Raw genomic sequence first — 24,558 nt, forward strand, 5'->3', positions numbered from 1 at the left:
GTTGTTTTGCGGAAAATAAATTTCTTTAAGTGTGCGTAAAACAGTGAAACCTCGCTTAACGTACACCCCTCATTTCGGACAGTTTTTTTTTTATTTCCTCCATTTTCTGGGATTAAAACATTAAATTTCCCTTTACTAAAGTGGAGACTCTCAAACTCGGTCACGGATACAACTTTTCTTGTAAAAAGAATTTTTACTCTCATTAAAACGGGCACTCTTCAACAATTTTGGCGAAATGTGGTTAGTTTTCAATCTTAAAGCATTTTTGCCGCAAACTCTGCTAGCAGGTACTAATAACGAAGTTTTACACAAAGTGGGAGATTTTTATAAAGGACTTTTGCCAGTTCCTTTATAAAAATCTCCCCACCAATCCACCCCCCAAACTCCATCATCGCTGTAAATTGAATATCAACTGTGGGTCGCGAAGTAGACATGGGAAAAGAATCAAAATCCAGTTAAAGATTTCCCTCCATGTATCATAAAATTTATCGAAGAATGTAACAAGGACATGCATCCTGGAATAAATTGCCTTCTTCGACTCATAGCTACATTGCCAGTTAGTATTGCCACAAGTGAGCGAACCTTCTCGACATTGCGGCGTTTAAAAACCTGGTTAAGAGCCTCAATGTGTGAGGAACGCCTTGTGGGACTTTCTCTCTTAAATATCCACAGAAACATTGATGTAAACATTGACCACATAATCACTAGATTCGCAAAGAAGTCGAAAAGGAAGTTAAACTTTGTCTTGTGAGAAAATGCGTGGGAGAAAACCGTTCAGAAATACTAAAATAATGTTTGGAGGGGACCCCGGAAATTGAAAAGCGCTCACCTTCACCAATGTTATTTTTCATAACAAAGTTTTCATGAATTTATTTTCAAATATTTTTTAGGATCCCTTAAGGTTAATTAAACTACTTTTTAATGCATAAATATTACACACTAACACACTTTTGATGTGGAGGTAAAATATGTTTAACATTTCAAGCCAATTTAGTAGGGGAATGTGGGGCGAAGTGAAATAGCAGGGCAAAGTGAAATGGTGAAATATCTACTCCGTTTTTAGCGCTACTTAACTAGTAATATTTTAACTATGTAGTAAGATGTGTCATGTGTAGTCTATTCTAAAGCCCTCGATCCGTCTCTTAAGTGGCGACACGCTCCAGCGTCCGCCATTTTGTGTCGTTCCGCAACTTTCTCCCTATCTGAATAGTAGAAAAATGCAGAGTTTCACTCATTGAAAAGTATCTTTTTATCAACGAATGTTTGCAGATTTTTGATCGTAACTTATGTAACTGATAATATACATACAAAAATGTTGAATTTTACCTTAGTAAAATATTTTTTTTTTATTATTAAACCGAATATTAGTAAAAAGGTGTTTTGAAGAAATTTTCGACTATTTTTAAGAGTAATTTCTTCCCCCCCCCATATAGACCTTCTGAGTTACAAATTACTTGAAGTGTTTTAAATATGCGTTTTATTATTAGAAAGTTGGTGTAGTAGAACCAGGGATGGATACAGAAAAATCTCTCGGGGGGACCCGGGAAATTGAATAGCACCTCCTCCTTCCCCCTGCCACATACGGTGTTTCATAACAAAGCTTTCATTACTTTATTTTAAAATGTCTTTTTTAAAATTTTTTTAGGATTGCTTAAGCTAATGATCCACTCCTAAGAACATACATATTATGTACCAATATACTTTGAATGTGGACGTAAAACATCTTTAACGTTTCAAGCCAATTAAATACTAAACCATAATAATGTTACCTAAATGCTATACAATTAGCGGTTTTAATTTTAGGAACAATGTCGTAATGATTATAACACGAGGGCAAGGTTATTCAATAAAAAAAATATATACCCATACCTTATTTGAGGTTTTAATATTATTTTATAGTATTTTAACTATAAAATATTATTTAATTAAGAAAATCATAGGTATTAAACATATAAGTTTTACTGAAAAATTCAGGACAATTTCTGTGTGGATTCGAAGCAGTTGCTGATTGTACTTGAATCCATGATACAGTTGAGATAACATATTCATATTACATACCGCCTCCATTAATATCATGGTTTTCTGAAGAAACTACGATATGATTTCTTTCATTTTGCATTTTTTATAAGCTGAAAAAGAAAAAGCTATTACTTCGCAAATAGCTTTCTGGATCAAAATAATTCTTTTAGGCACGCCTGCACATTTTTTGAAGAATGTTAGTTATTGATTCCATCAAAGAAAAATTAGTGGACGAATCGCGATATTACGTTCCCTTGAATTCAAAACCAGCGGGCACGGGCCTCCTCCCCCTCCCTTAAATCCACTACTGAGTAGAACAGTAGTGAGCTAAATTAATTATGTCATAAATTATTTGTGGGCAATAGTTTGAACTTATTCATGCAAAGCAGTATCATTTATATTACTAATGTGTGTAGTTTTCTTTCTTTCTTTTTTTTTACCAACACTTTCTTGTTTCTCATGACGATTTTACATTAAAAAATGCCTTTCATTTAAACCTGATATTTAAGGATACTACTAGTTCTTAAAAATTCAACGAACTGATGATAAAATGTAACCAGTTTTAAATCAATATTTAAAAAAAAAATAATAATTGAAGTATTTGATACCAATAGGAATTCAAATAAAAGAGTGCAGATTACATCTGTGACGAACTGTTATAAATAGTAATAATGAATTTGTAAATTAACAGATACTGTGATAAATCATGTATATATATATATATATATATATATATATATATATATATATATATATTAATAAAAAAGTTTTCACATCAAAATAAAAATTAAACGAAAACAGATTTTTTCCGGGCAAAAAAAAAAAAAAAAAAAATTCTTCACGTAATTATATAACTTGACCTGAGTTACATGTTACTGTAATCTCAAAGAAGCTTAATTTTTTTAATGAATAATTTCACACTTTTAATATCTTAATTTTTACGCACAAAATAGATAAATAATTAACTTGGCAACACACTGAAACTCATGGCTATGACACAATTAAAAGCAAAACGACGTGTTCTTAAAATAATTTTGCTACAGTTATTGAGACATTTTGAAACTAACTAAACAATAGAAAATTTACATTAAAAATAAATAAAATAACTGGTATATTTAAATTTTGGCGGTTTTGTTATCATAAACTCAGAAAAATCAGTTTGGAAAACAGGACAAATATTTTACTACTGCTAGCAATTTATTAGGTGCCGTTACATAATTGAGCTTTACAATATTTGAAGGAACTATTTATGATGATTTTAGTGAATGTCCTTATTATCCCATAAAAATTAACAAACCATGAGACAGTTTCATGAAAAGTAAAAAATATTACAATTTCAACAAGAGTTTCATAAAGTATCTGAAATTGCGCAGCAATATTGATGAAAACATTTAAAATACATAAATAATCTTTCAATGTACTTCGATATAGTAATTTTGAACTGTTAGAACATCTTAATGCACTACACCTAGGCATCTTCACATTAAAGATAGCGTTTGATGAAAAATACGAATAGCAAAGAGAAAATATCTAGTATTCCGCACAGTGAAATCACACAGGCAACGACACAAAATGGCGGACTGAACCCACGTGACTGCCCGCCTCCAATCGCAGTCGAAAGCGGCGCGCAGTGCATGGATCAAAGTGTGTCGCCACTTAAGAGACGGATCCAGGGCTTTAAACTACTCAACTTGTTTAAAAATTAAAAATTCTGAGGCCTGAGTAAAAAAAGCGTTTTTCTTCACTATTTATAGATTGAGGTGTTACCTTGCAGCATTGGTCCCTTTTTCCATTTTATTTAATTGTTAACATCGTCCATCGTGCCACATGAATTCTATAATAAGGTTTAGTTCTCTAACCGTTTTTTTACATTCTAACATTTAGAACTACCATAGTGTATTCTAATTCTCTCCATTTCAACGTTTCTTTGATTTGAAACGTATTTCGGTGTGGCCGCAGTAATTTTCTCCTCTTTTCTGAAATTTTCGCAATGACTCTATAGTATAGTCTTCTTGGGGTTTTTTTTTAGCAAAAAAAAAGGTTTAAATCTACACGTAGGTTTCTTTATTTAAGTAATATTAATAATAAATCAGATATTCGGATATTCCGAAAGAATATTTTAAGATTGTATTTTCTTTTTATTGTACAGAAAAATATTACGTTTTACCATTTTTCTGTTATTGTTATTATTTTTTTACATTTACCAATGCAAATAGTTCCGTCTTTTTGATTTTCGTCACAAAAATAAAATTGGTGCCTTTTTCGAAAAATTGGAGTGTGTAAGTGTAGTCCTCTGTGAAGAAAGTGCGCGAGTGTGTAAATTTATTTGTTTTTTTCATTATCTAAGATTCAAACCAAAAAAAGAAAAGAAAAATGTTTTTTTTTTCTTGTTATAAAATATCCTTTAGTTTGTACATTTTAAATAATTCAGCGTGTTAATTGCATTTCTACATTTACAACTACTCTTACAATGGTATAGCGATGACCTCTCCCCTATACATACTACTATGCATAATACATATGTCTTTGATTGCATCTTTTACGACAAAAGCACTTATCGAAAAAAAAAATCCTCATACTATTTAAATTTTATTGCCACATCTGAAATTGAAGTTATTCGTCATTTTTCATGTCCAGACAGCAGATTACATTCCACAACTATCGTTTAACATTAGTAATATAAGTATCAGATTCCGATACCGCATAATCCAACTAAGGATGCACCAGTTAATCAGCAGTAATTCATTATGGGCCATAACCGGCCAAATTTTGCCGACTCATTGGCGAAAATATTTTTCAAATAAATAGTAATAACTTTTAAATCTTTTAAGAATTTTTGGACTTGAAACCAAGATGAATAAATTAATTAACAATAAATGAATGTTTTTTTCTGTAACATAGGTATAACTATACATGTAGCACATCATACCAATCGACATAGCAAAATGTGCATAAAAATATAGAACTAGATTTTTTCGACGTCAATCTTTCAGAAAACGTAACCTTTTTTAAAACTAGATCTAAATAAAAGTCCTGAATATAGATCTAGATTTTTTTTTTTTTTTGACGTCGATCTTCCAGAAAACGTAACATTTCTCAAAACTATTTCTATATAAGTCCTGAATATAGATCTAGATTTTTTCTCGGTGTCGATCTTTATAGAAAGTTACTCTTTTCTAATACAGTTCTATATAAGCTCTGAATATCAAACTAGATTTTTGGTCGACATCGATCTTGAAAACGTAACATTTCTGAAAAATAGATCCATATAGTCTTGAATATAAGACTAGATTTTCTATAACATCAATCTGAGTAAGATCATCACCCCTCTCGAACATAAAACTAAATTATGTTTCTATGTCAATCTGCCGAAAATTCTTCTCGGACATCTCAAACATAGCATTTATGTAGGTCCTGGTATTTGTTTACATCGATAAACTGAGGTCATGAATTCTCTAGAAATAAAATCACCTCTCGATACAATAGTAAGATACAGCAAAATATAATTCCAAAGCTTGATATTTATTCAACATGCCAATGCTAAAAGTGTTGATTTGCAGAATTTTCTTCTTAATCAAGCTTTGTAAAAAGTACATTCAAAATTTCCCATTTCTGTACATTACCTTCAAAAATTCCTCTTGCACAAAATAGACCTTCACTTTTCTTCATCAGTTCATTTATCATTTGATTTTTTTTTTATTTTCATGTACATATTTCAAGTTTTCAGTCAAAAATTGATGGTTTAAGTAAAGTTTATTTTGTTAATTTATTTTTTTTGTTTTGAATAAATATGTGCATTTTCGATGTTGCAACATATGCTTCATATGTCAATACTTTTCTGTACTTTTAGCTTGGTAGCTTACCTTATAACTTGTTTTCATAAAGAATAAAAGTCTTGGATAAAGTAGTTACTAAAAACAAAAAAGTAGCTTCTATGTTAAAAACATCTGCTGAATACTGACATATATTAACTAAATGTTTTAATTTTCATTTTTAGTTAACATATGTAACTTTATTAAAAATAATAGGAAAATTCGGGCCCAGAGATTGAAAGTTTTTAAATGTTCTGTAAAAAAAGGAGAAATAAACGGTAATGGAGAAATTAGTATTAAATATCATAACCATCATTAATTGGCCAATTATGAACAGCTGATTGATTGGTACTCGGCCTATTAACCTATCAGCACATCCCTAAATTCAACTATCAATTAAACATTATCACTTTTTTTTTTTTTTTTGTGCACGTCATTTCACAAAAGCATAACACCAATTCAAAAACTAATGAAAATTATTTCTTTCAATAAAAAAAAAACCTTTTTACTTCTTCCCATTTTGATGCAGAAAACAATTTTTTTATAGCCCCACTTTCCCCTACATGAATAAAGAGGTGAATAAAGAGTTGAAAATTCAGTATTTAAAGGTTATTTCTTAAATTACTTTCTCTGTTAGAATACCTGCTGATTCTGCTTTCTAATTGTAACTAAAAAAACAATGAAAGACAACAGTAATTATTAAGTTAATTTTGTTAACAAAAGTAGCAAGTTGGTTTCAGGCAGATGACACTTTTCAAATAATGTAAATTTTCAGAGCTTACTTCGATTCAAATCTAGTTACTAGCGTTTTGAAAAGCTTTTTCCTTTTTCACTGCATACAAGCTATCTGCTACTTTTAGCGTTTTGAAATATGTGACTTTCCATCATTCTCCAAAACTTTTGCTTGTAAATAAAATAAAGGGCTTACTTTGATTGTTTTAACTAAAATCATCAATGTGTTAAGTCTAACAATATTAAAAATCAATCATTCAAAATTTTCACAAAGAAGTCGATTAGCAAAATAATATTTTTTAGAACAAAATGTTTTTTTGCAGTATATATGTTAATTATTGATATTGTTTTTAAATAGCCTGCAATAGTCAGCTTTCAGAAAAAGATCAGTATCAAAAGTCCGAAATTGTGTAACAACTCAAGGAGTAATTAAATACCATCTTAATGTATAATACAATTTATTACAGATTAAATAATAAACAAAGTTAAAATTATAGTTAACAAATTCACTTTTTAGTTTTATGATAGATTCACACTAATTGCAACACAAAAAATTTAGCTGCAAACATTTTGCCTACATCATTAATTTTACAATAGTTTAAGTAATATGTCGTTGTGTAGCCAATCCTTTTTTTTTTCATTCCACCATCAAAAGTTATTTTTCTCTGGAGGATTTAAATTTGCTGATTGCATCATGATATCATTTAAAAAAAATGAAGCCTCAGTAGTAAAATAAGAAATAACAATGTCAAGTAGCACTAATTGCAAATTACTGCAGACACATGTTTCAGAATTACAAGTAACGCCTTTTTCAATGCAAAAGAAATGAACTTATGGATGAAAAAAGTCTTCCGTTAATTGATATCTGTAGTAACAGTCAACTGCAATATAGCAATTTTAATACTGCCGCAATTAGTGTGAATTCACTATCACTATTATCTGAATTTTTAAAAATTGTACGGCCATGGTGAAGAATGGTTGCAGTACCAAGGTCGGATTCAGGGGAGGGTCAGCTGACCCCCCCCCCCCCCCCCGTGGCATGAACTTTATAATTATTTCACTTCAGTTCTTTAGATTCGGAAAAATAGTACATGGAGTCAATGTTAACCCTTTTTTTTGCTTGGTTCTGTAAGGTTTTTCTTCTCAGCGCATCATAACTCAAAGGATTGACTGGGTTTGTTTACTGGGCTATTGCTATTTTGAGCCTTTTGTTCATTTTCAAAAGTACAATACATTCAAAGCTTACGGTAATGTATCCAGCTTTTTTGCTTAAAGACGTATGACTTTGATGAAAATTTAAGGGAATATGATCCATGGCGCAGGTAGCGCCATGAAAGAATTTAGGGGGAGGGGTGATTTGAAAGGGTTTTAATATTTTGGGGGTGAGTAGCTTACTGGCATATGAAGTGGTATGCCATCCCCCTGCTTAACTTATATTGTTTTATGTTGAGGTATAACGCTAGCCATTGAGACTTGACCTCCTTTACAAAAATTTCTGGATCCGCCCCTGCACAGTACACCACATGAAAATCATCTATTTTTAGTTTTAATAGTTTGAAATCGATATTGCAGTGCAAAGCAAAGAAGTCACATCGGAAAATTTCATCAAAATTTAGTTATTGCCATGAGGTGATTCTTTGTAACATATTTTACCTAAATAAATTGTTTTATGGTTATTTGTGAATGAGAAATAACTTTTAAAAATTCCTGAAAAAGTCACATCTGAATCAAGTATGGATGTGTAAATCTTTAAAGGCAGTATCTCAATTTGAGCTCAGCTTCAGCTATGACTTTGGCATGGCAGAATAGTTCTTTTTTGTTGGCTCGAATCTTTTTTGTATAATAACTCACTGATCCTGATCTTGCCTGACTGAGATTACAGTTAAATTGTGTCTGTTCTAATACATCAGCTCCTATGGTAACTTGAGTTTGGTATAAAAAAGGACTTTGATTGTTCTCTTCCAAGGTCCTTCAATTGCTCCAGTTTTGAACTAATGACAATTGCATAAAATTTTATAATTTAATAAGCTTTTAAAATCAAAACCAAAGTGAAAATTTTGCTTTCAGGCAGATGACATATGAAGAAAATATAAGTTACCATAAATTGCTTCAAAGATGGCTTCTATAAATTTGGAAAGATTTAAAAAAAAAAAAAAAAAAAGAGCTATAAATAATATAGAGAAAAATGTATTCCCACTTTAAAAATGATTGTTAAAAACTTTTAAAAGTTAAAACTGTTAAATTTTTGTTAACGGATTTCTGCCGTTTTTGGCAGGAACATAAACAGCAGATTTTACTTCAAAAAATTAGTTTTTTTTATATCAAAAAACAAAAGAAAAAGCAGTAAGATGTGTCACTGTCATTGTGTACATTGAAAATATTTGTAAAGAAGCCTTCACTCAAAATTGCTTTTAAAATTTTTCCAATCATGGTTTCAATGAAACTAAACACAAAATTTTTTTGATAGCCTTTTAACAATCCTTATCAATAATCAGATGGGGAAAAAATTCAATTCCAAATGCACATGCAAGAAATAATAAATTTTTCACATTAATTATAAAAATGGTAAATGAAAGATCTTTAAAATGAGTAAAACAGTTGTAAAATTGTATTTAAATCCAGTTATTTGGAAATACAAGAAGGGATAAACAAAAATATTTTTTCCTGGATACTAGGCAAAATGACTAAAAGAAGATTTCTTTCTTTCTGATAAATAGATACCAAGAAATTAAAATATTATTTGAGAATTAAGTCAATATTTTGCAATGGGAATAAATTCAGACAACAATGTACACAATGACACATGGTTGTTTAAATCCTCAATTCATTTGCACATCGTAACATTTTTACAGATATATTCACTTCATTCCCAGCTCCTTACTTTTGAACATTGCAATTCAAAATTCAAACTTCCGAGAATAAAGTACAAATGCAGGCATGAAATGTTCCAAGTACACAAATGGATTGAGTATAACATGAAAATTAAAGGAATGTAGATGGAATTTTTCTCAAAAGCTTAGAAAACTGCATTAAAGTTCAGGACTCCCAAATTTCTTAGATCACTTGGTAACTAGATGATTTTATTCTTTTTCAAAATTTGTGTTATGTGATAAAAAGTGATACCTCATTAAAGAGACTATATTTTATACATTATAAATTTGAAACAAAGATTTTCACAAGCAGTCGAATACAAAATAAAAAAATAATTAATTGTAGTTCAAACAATGGAAACATGTGTTTTCAATTTATTTTAAAGTCTAGATGAATGATTTGATTTAATTAAATAAAGCCTCTTTGTTTTTTTTCGCAACAATATGAAAGTCAGAGCAATGTATATTAATAGCTTCAATATTCTTTCAAGTGAAAAGTGATTTTGGTGATTTGAAGTACCAAAAAAAAAAAAAAAAAAAAAAAAAAAAAAAAAAAAAAAAAAAAAAAAAAAAAAAAACTGTACAAGTTGGATAAGTTTTCATAAGAGCCGCTATCATAAAACAACATCAAAGTTCTGATTTTCTTTCGATTCTCACAAGTTCCACTTCAAATACTAAAGTAGCATCACCTAGAAAAAGAACAACTCATTAAAGCATGATGATTAATGCTCAGGCTGATAGTCACAGTTAAAACATAAAACAGGCAATTAATTTTGTAAGAACTATAAAGAAAACAACCAAGCTGAAGTACAGTCGGACCCCGATTTAACGAATTCATTGGGACCGAAACTTTTAAATGTTAAATCGAGGTTATTTGTAACATCCGGGTGTGAAAAAAAATTAACAAAAAACTGCACTCACCTTATTTAAGAGCCCTTCAAAGCAACTGTGCAAACATATAAATAATTAGGAAGTGTACACTTTTTATTCAGTATTCCACGACTTACTACGAACTAGTTAATTTGAAATTTTAAAGTAATGAGTAATAGATGTTTGACAATATCCTTGATACTTGACTCAAAATATTCTCTTTTGACTTTATGTAGAATATAAAATACTGTGCCATTTACAGCCTGCTGCATGAGATCTGACTTTAATTTCCATGCCAAGTAGAACATTTGAAAAAGTAAGTTTAAATGGGAGTATTATCACTTTCAACATCAGAATCGCTGTTCATTGGTTGCCCCCTCGGCGGTCAAAAATTGCAGACTCCAAGAAAAGTATTTTTCTGCTTTGGACAATATGGATATATCATTTGGAAAACAATCTAATATTGCCTAACTCAAATTAACAACAAAAAAAAAAAAATTGGTTGTTAAAAACAATTTCTTATTTTGAGGTTTATTACTCGGTAAATAGGTTTTTTGCCTTCATTTTATTCGGGGAAAAAGAAAAATTTGCTAAATCGCGAAATTTGTTAAATAGAGGTTCGTTAAATTGGGGGTCTGACTGTATATCAAAAATATAATCATATGAATTTAACAGCAATTCAAAAGAATTTTTTTAAAAAAAAGTCAATACAGTAGTTAAAAAAAAAAATTAAAAAGAATTAATTTTCCAAAAAGCCAGAATACCTACAGATAAAATTTACCTGTTATCCTTTTAAAAAATTAACAATAGTCATTATGTAGCTATTTATTTCTTTCAGTCATTATCATTTTTGGAAAGAACTTTACAAAGGAACAAGAAACATCCTTAAAAATATAAATATGTAGCAAACTTCATGTAGATTTTTCAAACGGATGAATTTTGTCACATAATTTTGAGCTAACAAAATGTTTCGCACATGATACTTTTCTCTACGCCTGGCCTTTAGCTTGGTGCTTTAAGATTATCTTATAATTTTCATAAAGAATAAAAGTCTTGGCAATTACCAGTAACAAATATGTAGCTACTAAGGTAAAAAATTATCTGCAGAACTAACTAAACAACAACTGGCAACTAAGTAAATATTTGTATTTTCATGTTTAGTTAACATAATGTATGTTAATTAACAATGATATGAAGATTTGCTTACATACAATAAATAAAACAGAAATTTAAAAAAAAATTAATGGAATAATTGCAATATTAAAAACCATCATGATCATTAATCAGCCTTGCTGATCAATCAGTCAATTATTAACAGCCAACTCGCTTATCAGGGCATGCCTAGTTGATAGCTTAACGCAAATTTAAAAGAACTAAGGGTGACCAAATGGCATACCCTTGATGAAGAGAGCAGAATGGAAGTAAATTCTGAATAAGGCCTTGGTCCACAAAGGATTGTTGATTCAATGAAGAAGGATCTTAAGTTAGAAATAATAGAGCTTTAAAAGTTTTGAAAGGGGAGAATTGATAATATCTTTGGTGGTGCATTTGAAAACATACTCTGGAAAAAAGAGACATAAATTTGAAACATATTACCTTTTTGAAAATAAAAACACAGAAAATTAATTAAATTAAAATAGAGCAAAATGAACAACAGATCATCTTGGGGAAAAAATGATCTAAATTTGAGGTTTTTTATGAAGCCCCTTTTTGTAAATGCCAAAGAAGTAGATCAAAGAAAGGATGGCGAGACTGCCTGGATTTGAATTTCAAGTTTTTAAAGTTGAAGGAGATTTAAGGTTGGAAAGAGCTAGGGAAAGGCTTCTCAAGAGGGCTAAAGTGTATAAAAGTTAAGTTGTGCTAAATATGATAATAATTAGGGTCCAGATTTTGATGACCCAAAACATCTCTAAAATACAAACAATGCATTTAAAATTAAAGACTTTCTTCTACAATTAAACAAACTTCCACTTGAAACATTATTTCTTTCCTAAATTTACAAATAAGTGTGCAATAAAACATTTATACATAAATAAATTGTGAAACAATTTTCATTGAAGTTTGAAATAAATAATAAATGCTAATATAGCACAAAATACTAAAAGGAAAATGAATTCAAAACCAGTCACTTCTTTCTTTTTTTACTTCAATGTTTTTTTGAAGTACCTATTATAAAAATTACAAAACAGAATCGGACTGAATTTGAAAATATTTTTTGATTTTGATATTTTCAAATAGGAAAAAACGTGTTTTGTCTGAAAGTAAATTTTTATACTTTGAAAAGCTTATTTCTCTATCTACAGATGTGATTGGTGCAAATTCGAAGAAAACTGATTCACTTACTGACATTTCTTGTTCTACATGAAAAGTTGTAACTTCACCAGTTAATAAAAGAGAGAAATTTCTTAGTTGCAAAGCCAAGATTTAAAAAAAAAAAAAAAAAAAAACTTGCTTAACTTTGCCAATTGGGCTCTAACCAATCTTTCTTCGCGCTCTATTCTAAACTATATTCACTTTATCAATATAGTTCTATAGCAAGGGATGAAGCCCTCTTTCATCATCCTCCTATAAAGTCCCCAGAAACTATTTCCGTTAACTTTAGTTCGCAAGAGCTCCTTTCTATGACGAAAAAAGTTGATCATTTCTCTGAAAGCTGAATAGGGCAACTCAGCTGAAATGTAAGTAAGGTACAGCAATGAGCCAGTTCTTCTAATTAATTTCTGTAGGATAATGTTGATAAGCAGGTTGTAAGAGCAGGGGTATGGCCAGAGGATATTTGGGTCCGTTAACTGACCCTTCACAAAAATCGATCAACCAAAACGGACCTTTCACAAAATCCCGATCAAACAAAACAGACCCTTCACAAAATCCTGATAAACAAGAACGGATCTTTCATGAGTAGTTTATTGAAAGAGCAAATCTGAAAGCAAAATAACGCATATTTCCATGGATAAAACCGATAATTTTTTGGACCTTTTTTGAAGTCCAATTAGAAGTGGATCAGCTTATACAAAATCTGCTAAATTCGCAAAAAGAAAAAAAAAATGTCACTCTTGCGAGGCTTCTGCAAGCAATAAATATTTGCTACTGTCAAATAAATATAATGCTTGTTGTTTGTTTCTTGGAAAGAAATTAACAGCTGAAAATAAGTTTAGTCTTAAATAATTTTGTTTGTTTGTTTTATCACAGCTAATTAGCAGCGGTGTTGTAAACTTTTCTGAAAATGCGTTGGTAAGCACTTTTCTCCTCCCCACGCTCATGATTTAATGAACAATAATAATAATAATATATATCTGCAAAATGAACTTAGAACTGCAAATGGATAGTAAGGTTGGGAAAAAATATGATCGCTTCAGATAGGGTTACCAACTTCAAAATTATCGCCATTTAGCGTCTGGCGTTAAACTTTTATAATGACTTGATTAGAAAATATTCTCATCATTTCACTAGCTTGTCAATATTTGCGTTTTTATGTTGCTGTGTGATGTTTAACTGTTATTTTAGAAGAAAATTATATGGGTTTGATTTTTCGATGTTAACAAGGATGATTAACTTTAAATAAACTGTTTTACTTACCTCTTTTTCTTTAAATGTTTACATTTTGAAAAATACAATATTTAACATCCGATATAAGAATCATATTTTTTTCTTTTTTCAAGCTAACTTCGCTTCATTAGGATGCAAATAAATGAAAAGTCTCTATTTTTGTTAGAACACACATTTCAAGTTTTTTAAGCAAAATTCCATCTTCTTTAGGAGTCAAAAATTAAAATGCTGAAACAATGGTTTAATTTTATTTTTGCTTCAACTGTGTCCACAGATATTAATGATATGTTCATCATAGGACTCTAAAATGCAATTTAAAAATAATTTTATCACAAATATTTCTTTTACAAGCCGTTTTAATACCTTTGATGCCTTCCTTCATTTTGAGAATTTCAATCTCTTTGCATCCGCTATGGAAATCCGATTTTTTGAATTTTTGATGTTTAATATGCTTTGTTAAGAAGTAAACAAATAAAATCTCTTTATATTTTCATTATAATCACGGAATTAATAAGTTTCAAATGAAATTCTGTGATTTTTAAGAGTGTCTTGGGTCAAAAAGTTAAATGCTGAACCCTCGTCTGAATTTTATTTATTTATTTATTTTGTTACAATTAATATAAATGCTGTACAAAATATTATTAGTATAATTTAACATAATGTAGAATGGTAAATAAATATTGCTACTTAAGGGAGCGATGCCCCCCCTCCCCCACCAAATACTAGAAAAACACTCCGGAATGATATTCTCAACACTCTACTTTAAGTTTAAATGATGCAGTTTGTACCCGCTCTAAATTCTAAAATTTTGATTTAACAAAAAAATTTTTTTAATGAAATTATTTGATTTTTCACAAAATTATTTTATTTTTCACAAAAAATGGACCTTGTGAAAAATCCTGGACAGACCCCTGAAGAGATATTGAGGGGTAGAATATTGAAGACAGAAATACAGTCCAACCTTGATATCTTAAATGAAATTTTCCATGCTTTTCACATAAAAATTCTTATGTATTTCCATAGTTATCTTGAAATTTACTTTTAAAAATCCTTGATATTTTGAAAATTTTGAACAGAAGCAACTTTTAATCGCTGTTTTACTTCAACAATTTTTTTAGTAAAACCAGTTTTGATCAACATCTGCTTCAAATTTTTCTTCTCTTTTCGTTTTCATGCTTTTAACTCCACAAAATGGCTAATGAAAAGCTTAAACTAAATGTGCTTGAAGATAAAATTAGAGTAGATAAAAGACGAAATTGCTACTCATTTCAAAATAACTTGATAATTGTTACGCAAAGTGGTCGTATGATCACTATGCACTACTTACAGTTGTAAAAATATCTACCATCTGTGTGTGCAACTGTGAGAGTTACTAGTGTTAATTTTTTCAAAACTTAAAGAACTCAAAAACTCGATCTTTTTTTTCTTTTTGAGGGATTTGAGACATCAAGGTTGTCTGTACCACACTTTCTTATAAAAATTATACTGTATGGGGAAAAAAAAGCAAGAAACGGGACGATGTTATTAAAATTTGGTCCTTAGTGATGAACATTTATTTTTCAGAATGAAATTAATTTAAGAAACACAATGATTTCAGTTTGAACTTCAAGAAAGTAATACAGAAATTATATTTCATGCTTTCTATGACATATGTCATTTCTTTAGTTTAAATTGTAAGAAATGACAGGATCCAAAATGCTTGATTTTTTGAATTATTTATACGTTTATTCATTTGTTTAATCACAAAGAATATAAAATCAATCATTAATAATGATTTTTATAAACATACACAATTAAGGCTTTGAAATTTTTTAAAATATAATTTTATCATGCTCACTTAAAGTGAGCATGCAAAGATTTACACCAAATTTAATGAACAAAGCAAATATTTTACAGTTTAAGATATATGTAATTTTTTTTTTTTTAAATATGCATGTTTCAATGGCCTATATAGTATTTTGAAGCTAATTACCCGGAATTGTAGGAGGAGCTCCAGCAGATCCATATCCCAAATCGGGAGGAATGACTAATTTCCTTTTCTCACCTTCACACATTCTGCAAAAATAAGCTTTGATCTTAGAAACTAAAAGCATAAATTGAAAAAAAAAAATGCATTGATAGATAGCACAAATTCCAAATTTAAATTTATGAAAACACAACAATATCATCAAGTAGTGTAACACACATTGCATAATTTAATTGAAAGTCATAATTATTATGATATAAAACCAAAATTGCTAAGTTTTTGACAGCAGGAGGTTTTATCCGGTTTCACAACCACAAAATTTACCGTCATGTGTCAAACCTCCCCCTCCCCACTTTTACATCATTAAAGACAGCCTAATCATTTTTGACTTATAAATTTTTAAGAGTTTGCAGAGGAAAAATCCCAAACCACTCCTAGCTTCAAAAATGACTTTCAATTCAGTTTTTCGATATTTTATTATGGAGCCCTTGAGTAACTTCATCCCCTACCCCTCTTAGATTCTCCAAAATACAAACATTTTAGGACCTCAGTATCCTGTGTTAATTTGCGGACTAACCCACTTTGCAAGAGCAGCGTTTTTTCGCTTCTCGTTTCCTTTTCTCTCTCCCCCCTCCCCCAATATTTCCGTTCTAGCGAGTGTTAGATTGAAAAACATTGGAATTTAGTGATTCCTCAAGTCTTAGAATATTTTACCAGAAACATTTCAAAAATGCAGGAAGAGTTGCCCATCAGTGTTTCAAACCAGCTTGAAATCCCTCCCCCCCCTCCTCAATTCTTTTCAAATTTTGCATTTTCATTAAAATCTTTTAAGTCACTGATAGTTCCCATTTTACCTGGTATGTAGAGGCCTTTTGCTGTGGCGTAAACATTTCATTCCATCAGCAATCCTTCTCAATCGGTGATTCAAATGCAACTCTAAGACATTTTTTGCACAAAAAAAAGGATGATCGAAAATAGAAAGAGAAAAGGCTAAATTTTCAAATAGAGACGGTAAATTTGATAAATCAGGGATAATAGTGAGCAACTCCACGGTGTGCAATGCAAGTGAGTTGGAAATAACAGAGCAACCTAAAAAAAGTTAAACGGCACGAGTCTAATGGCCACTTTTCCAAAGGCACGTTGCAAACAAAACAAGTTCATGTCGGAAAATCAAGAGAATGTTGATGTAAATTCGTGGCTATGGAATGGTAGTTTTATTAACCCTTCAAGCGGCCGTGACGTAAAATTCCTTCACCCAGCGATGTATTGAAGAGCGACCGTGTCGAAAAATTTGGCCTTGAATATTCTGCTTCGAGAACGGCTGCGGCGTAAAATTCTATGGAAGAATATTCATGGCGAAATTTTTCGACACGGCCGCTCTTCGATACATCGCTGGGTGAAGGAATTTTACGTCTCGGCCGCTTGAAGGGTTAAAGCATATTTTTCAAACACTCAATTTTTTTTTGAGTAAAAACTGAAGGAAAATCATCGAATTTCTTTCCGTCTCGACCTCTGTCTTGAAAATTTTGTCCAAAACAGAAATCCGTCCGGAGACGGAAGGTCTTGCACTCATGGTCCTGACAAAGAAGGATTTTTGATAAAATTACGTGTAATTAGTTGTGTTAGTCGCTAAAGTATTCAAACAGAAAAACTTTGAAAATTGGATCTAACAGTTTTGATGTCCATAACCAGCTTTACAACATAACATATTAATTTCAAGAAAAATTTATAAATTTATTTCAATTAAACTTATTAATACTTTTAATTAATTGAATTGAGATAATGTGTAAACTACACTTAAACGCTTTTTTAGCATGAGGAAATCTTGTGTTTACAAAAAATGTCAATCATGAAAATATTTGACAAAAATGTAAATATTCAATAGGTTTTCCCATGACACGTAAAAAATACAACCCTGCATAAAACTTCATGGCACTTTTTCTCAGACTATTCTTTCTTAAAAATTGCAATCAAAAATATCTTTTCTATAGGTTCATGTTCTTCATCTGGAGTTTTTTGAAAAACACCTGTTTGAACCAAACCCGTCTTTAAGTTCAGGGTTTATGTTTGCCTTAAATATTACCACAAGCTCTGTTACGTTTTTTGAGCTATTGGAAATTGAATGAAAAATTGTTCAAATCCAAAAGGGAAATATGGGAATGAGCTGTCCTTGCCAAGATACTTCAAACAAAAAAAGTTTGTTCAAATTGGACTATACACTAAAAAGTTGCGGGGGGGGGGGGGGGGGGGGTGCAGACACATTTTCCCCCATTTCAATACTCTACTTTCTATCCTTTATTATTATTATTTATTTTTGGCTCTTTTTTGTTTTTAGCAAGATATTTAAGCTGTATTAAGCTTTTTCATGTTTTCTTCTTTTTTTTTTGAGGAAAATTAGGCAAAAATAGGGGCTGTCATCACTTGCTCTCAGGCATTATGACTTAATACTAACTTTTGGTTGACTCCAGAAAGCTAGGCATTTTTCCAAGAAAGGATAAGCTGAGCTGGAAGTCAATAGAAATTTTATGAATCAAAAAAATATTGTTCGTTTTAAGAGGGTTTGCTTGTTAACATGCCATAATAATACAGTAAAACCTGTAAAGTTGACTACACTTGTAAGTTGACCGCTTTTGTCAGGAACAGAATTAGCCCTATCTCATATAATGAAGGAAAACCTCTGTAACTTGACCACCTCTCTATCTTGACCACCTGTCTATCTTGACCACTAATGTATCCCAAATTTGGTCTGGAGTATTGTAAAAAACCCTTTGTAAGTTGACCACTTGGTTTATTTTTTAAACTGTCTTCAGCATATTATTTTATTTATTTATTTATTTATTTTTTGATAGCTTTCAAAGATTGTTTTTAATGCTTTGATGCAGGGTTGGCCAGATTGGACCCAATTGGGTTGGACCCCAATGGGTTTTTTTTGAAAAAACCCATTTAAAAAAAACCCATTATTTAACCCACTTTTGTTTTTTTTTTAATTTTCTGAGAAGTTTTTTAAAACAATAATTAATTTAAATACTTTCACAATTTTTAACTTCTTTTTTATTTGTTCTTCACCACAGACAATGGACATAAAAAAGGAATTTTGAACTTTAATAGTATTTCTTAACTCTTAATGCATTAAAAAAATACTTCAAAGATTTTAAATAAATATATTTAACTTTTTCTTTAATTGGTCAATAAATAACTCAAATTTTCTGGACTATGTCCTGTCACGTCTGATTTTCTTGATATTTGTAGATTGTACAGAAGAAACTACGTTAGCTATAAGTCTTTCATGTGAATTATTTTCTGCAAACCAACATGTCACAAATCTCAAATAAACAACGTATATGTTTTAGAAATTAACAGGTTTTTCAAATGGTCGAACAGAAAACAGAATAGGATGTACAATACTCTCATTATCTTACAAAAAGTTTAATATTTCTTACTCTGTACACAGAAATAGGAACAGTCAACATAAAGTTCAAAGAAATGTCTTGATTAAGCTGAATTCAGTAAAAAGGGATTTAAACTACTTTGACGTTCTACAGTAATTTTGCATAACAAAATGAAATACAATAAAGTAAAATGCAAAAAAAAAAAAAAAAAATGTAGTAATTAAAAACGAACAATAGATTTTATCACTCGAGAAGTAATTTTGCCCTAACTGCTGGTAATCATGGAAACTAAAAAATCTTAAACTTCACCATTCTTGGGTTTTGTTGTCTTTTTTACTTTTTTTCAGAAAAAAGCTGAATTTTCCAGTATTTTTACCCCAAGACAATTTTTGTGCTTTGTCCATATACTTACACTACAATATGCTACAAGCATTTTCCCTAAAAAAAAGACACAAAAAAAAAAACCCACATTTCTTTTAAAAAACCCAGCTTTAGTTGTTTTTTTTTTTGGGTTTTATTTAAAAAAACCCAAAAAAAAACCTGGGTCCATGGGCTTTTTTTAAAAAAACCCGGGTTTTTGCCAACCCTGCTTTGATGACATGCTAGCATTTTACTAACTTAACAGCAGCATAAAGCTTACGCTGCTCTTTATTCTCCAAACTTGTTTTTCATTTAATGTTAGCTTTTTGTACTCTGTTCAATAAAAATAGGTGTCAGTAGAAAAGTTCAAAGTATTTTCTTTCAGTTGCAATATGTTGTGGGAACACAGGAATTTTACTAAAAAGAGCAGTCCTGGATCTATACATTTTGGGCCCCCCCCCTGAAACAAAATATTTAGGGCCCCTCCCTAAGTGGCCAGTAGTGTCTATTTGTAAAGCAAATAAACCTCAGTGCTAGTTTTTTCAATTTCTATTCTAGGGCCGTTAGCTCCTTTAAGGACGCAGGCCCCCTCGCATTGCGGGTATGCAGATCTAGGAGTGCTAATGAATAATGAGTAAAGTTACATGTTTCTGGTGCAAGGGATTAAGAGACAGGACATTTTAATTTTGCCTTTATGAACTGGGAGAGTCGAGCTTGTTGCTTTTTTGTGCTATAAGTTTTACATAAAAAGGCTTCAACAGAGTCAGATAAAAATATAAAGTATCTGCGCACGCAGCTCAAAGGTATCTGCAAGCTAATAATTGTTTATCATGTAAAAATAAATAAATAAATAAATTGCAGATATATGCTTTGAGATTACAAGGAACCAATTTTCATGCCAATTATGTGACCCTATGGATGCAAAGACCTAAGTTAAATTTAAAAATTTTAAAACTAAGCTTCTTTAGCAGATATCTTTGTATTTGTAAGCTCACATATTTTTGGGAATTATATCTCCACTGTAGATCATACATTGGTTCTTTCTCTTCTTAAGCTGTCAAGTCAAGAAATCAATAGGGTACTCAAATTTCTGAGAAAACAAAGGAAAAACTAGCAATTCGCTGCATCTTGGAAATGTTCTGTTAAGGGAGGGGACAAAAAACAAGTGCAATAAATCTAGTAGCAAGAGTGTTATTCATGAAGATGAGAGATACCACTAGGAGCAAGTCCCCCCATCTGCTGTACCCAAGGATTCCAAAACTATACCGGATTTTCGGGCCTAAGCGCCGTGGCGCATGTAAGAAAAAAAGTTTATAAATTGCCGATATGGCGGATACAGCAGGTTGCGGTGCATACGATTTTTTTTTGACAGTTTACAACGTTGTACGTAAAATAAACTATTTTGAAAAGAGGGAAAATAAAATGTTTGGAACTTTCTTCGAAATGATCGGAATTGTGTTCAAAATGTGTTTTGAATAAAAAATAACAAAATTTTCCTTTTGAATTTTTGGTAGCATTATCAAACATGCTTTTGATGAATTCACAATCGGTGTGTCCCGCCTTTTTCGCACAGTTTAGCTTCTACTGTAATTTAAATCTTTAATTAATGGGAAGATAATATTAAATGTGTTTTATTGATTTAGTTTTAGTTAAAAGATTGAGCTAAACATGGAAAAATATACAAATTTTCGAGTATAGATCGGGAAAATTTGTGGAATTTTTATTTCGCTGTAAAGTCCGAATCTCTTGCTTTGAGCATCGTTGTTTGGACTAAAGTGCTGAAATTTAAGCGAGTTTATCCTGTAATTATTTCAAAGAAAGTTCGTATATTTTTTAAACATCCATAAAGGCGATCGTTCAAAGTGTTTTTCATGCGCAATGTCAAAATTTTCGGCAGCGATCCGAAATTCCGTGGTTGTCGGATTTAGTGTTGTAAAATGTTGAGAAAATCCTTTTTTTTTATTTGAAATATTTAATCTGTTTAAATTGTGTTCCAGATATTTTCAAAAAAAAAAAAAAACTTTTCTTTCATTGTTTGTTAAACTTAAAGCGCGGCGCTTACGCCGGGTGCGGTGCAAACTTACAAAAATATGGCAAGTGCGAACTTGCTGGCTAATAAGCTTTAAAGCCACTGGTGCTTTTGTAATATTATATGAGTGCCAAAAAAAAAAAGGAAAAAAAGAAATACTAAGCCACATGAAAAGAATTGCTCAGTTATCACCACTTGATGAATAGGAGAAAAGAAAGGAGGATTAATATTTTAGCAATTTTTTAACAGAAGGAAAAAAAGACAGGTGGGATACGCGATTTACTCGATATTATGGCGAAATGCGCATGCCTGCAATGAATGTATCCGCACAGCATGCGGATCCGCATATTTTCTTACAGCAGCGAATGTATCTGCGTCCATCCATACTATTTAACTATGATTACTACGTTGTACATTAGCAATATTAATTTTAAACAAATTAGAAGTAAAGAAGGAGAACCTGAATGATTGTCGCGAGATGCACATGCCCGCAACAAATGTATCCGCATAGCAGCGAATATACTCATCTTACGCTCTTGCGTATATACTATCTATTAATAATTTTTACAAATTAATTAAATAATATCAGTTTAAAGTAAATTAGAAGTGAAGAGTAAGAACTTGAACGATTATCGCAACATGCACATACCCGCAACGAATGTATCCACCTTATGAACTTTTACGAATTAATTAAATAATATCAGTTTAAAGCAAATTAGAAGTAAGAATTTGAACGATTATCGTGAGATGCGCGTGCCAGCTGCGGATACATCCACCGGACGCGTGGGTGCATATACTATCTGGTAATAATTTTTACAAACTAAATACTATTACTAACAATTTAAAACGATTTTAGAAGTAAAGAGTATGAACTTTTACGATTATCGGACTACGTGCAACTCTGCGGTGATGTATCCGCACGCCAGCGGATGTATCCGCGAATCTAGCTCTGGGCTTCAAAAAGAAAGTTAGTGCAACTTGAGATTAATAAAAAGCATGAAATATTAAAAGTAATTGAAAATGGAGAAAGCAAGAGAAAATTAGCTGGCATATATGGAATTTCTAAAACTACAGTGTCAAATATAGTTAAAAACAAGGGAAAAATGACAAAAGTATTTGAATACTATTTTTAATTATTGTTTCACTTTCAATAATGTTAAACAATGAAAGTGGAGTTGAACAGAAAGAGTGAGGGTGAATTCCTCAAAATAAATGAATACATGGTGCAAGAAATGACAAAAAAAAAAAAAAAAAAATTACAACCCTTTATAAGTTGACCGCCAAAGTACTGCACCGCGAGTGGTCAACATACACAGGTTTCACTGTAGTGTTAACATGCCATAATACTAACATAGACTCAACATTGTTCAAAACAAATCGTTCCAATTTCTTTGCTAAATATAGGGTTCTAGTTAAATCCCGACTTGTCATTATAAGCGAGTTAAACAATAGTAACGATATGCCTAGAGAGAGAATTATGAAATCTTTGGAAGATATTTTAAAGTTTAAAATATTTAAATTACAGTAAGTACTGTAGTACGCTAAACTTACTTTAATAGACCTTGATCCCATCCTCGTATAACTTGGCCTGATCCTAGAGTAAAAGACAAGGGCTCTCCACGCTTATAACTGTTGTCAAATTCAGTTCCATCCTCTAATGTACCCTAAATTTAAAAAAATGGATGTTCAAAACCCAGCTACTGGAACATTAACAACAAATTGTAAACATTTTCTGAAAGAGAAAAGTTTTAATTGAAAACTTAGTAATTTTTTTTTCCAATTTACACTTCTCATTCATGAGTAATTGTATTGGTTCTTGTTACAACTGAAAATTTTTCAGGAAAGTTTCAAGTTTTCCTATATGAATTTGTGGTCTAAAGTGATTATTACAGTTTGATGGGAGTGTAGTAATAATTTTAAAATGAAGGGCAATACCCAACTTAGGTAAAAAACATACTTTTGGCTTGCTCTTACCCCGCAACACAGTTTGAGATTTAAATACATTTATATATGATTACTTATTTTTGTTTCAAATTAAAACAAACCTTGTAATGCATATGTAATACATCTCCTTTCTTCGACTTTTTGTCACATTCAACGCGTTTTTTTACCCCTATTTGAAGCTTTTTTACTTTCTGAGCTCCACTTTTAGTATCATCATTCGATACAGTATCTATCAAACAAGCGAAGGTGAATACAAAAAGTAAAATTAATGCAAAATATTTAAAAAGCTTAATCATCATCTTATCTTTAGGAGTTCAGTTCGCAATTGAAAGCAAAGATGAGATTTCCACTCGGAAGAAAAACTCTATCAGCTCACACTAAAATAAGAAAGAAAATGAATGAGAACAACTGAAATTATATGATTACTACTTAAATAATCATTTCATTTCTAAGAACTAATACAATATTCAACTATTCAGCATTTGATTTTCCTTCTTTGATAAAACACAAAGCGACGTACAGAACAGGAAGAATTGCAGATTCTACGAATCTTATTGGCTGGACATAAGAGTACGGTTTACTACATTGGTTAGTTTATCATCTAAATTTCAATTAAAGTTATCCGGACTGTCCGGACTTTTTCTTCAACTTTTTGATAGCGGTCACAGTTATTGCAACTCAGTTAAGATGAATAGCAAGTTTTAAAAAATAAAATGGGAAATGGGAATAAATAGAAAAGTAAAAATCACAATTTTGATAGAATTCTGAGTTGTACCTTCCAACATAAAAAAGTGATGAAGATGTGCAGGAATAATACTGGATTTTAGGAAGAATTCAAACAATCGCTAAACTCTAGGGCTACATTCGGAAACAGGCACCGGTCGTACCGGTGCCACCGCAAGCGGTCGTAACGGTTGAATCCCTAATTGAAAACGTATTGGGACTGGATCGTTTCCGAACGCTTTCGGTTTACCGGTGTGGGGTCATAGGGTTACCATAGCCTAGGGTTACCATACATTTT

This window comes from Uloborus diversus, chromosome 5, assembly GCF_026930045.1.
Source record: "Uloborus diversus isolate 005 chromosome 5, Udiv.v.3.1, whole genome shotgun sequence".
Taxonomy (NCBI): domain Eukaryota; kingdom Metazoa; phylum Arthropoda; class Arachnida; order Araneae; family Uloboridae; genus Uloborus; species Uloborus diversus.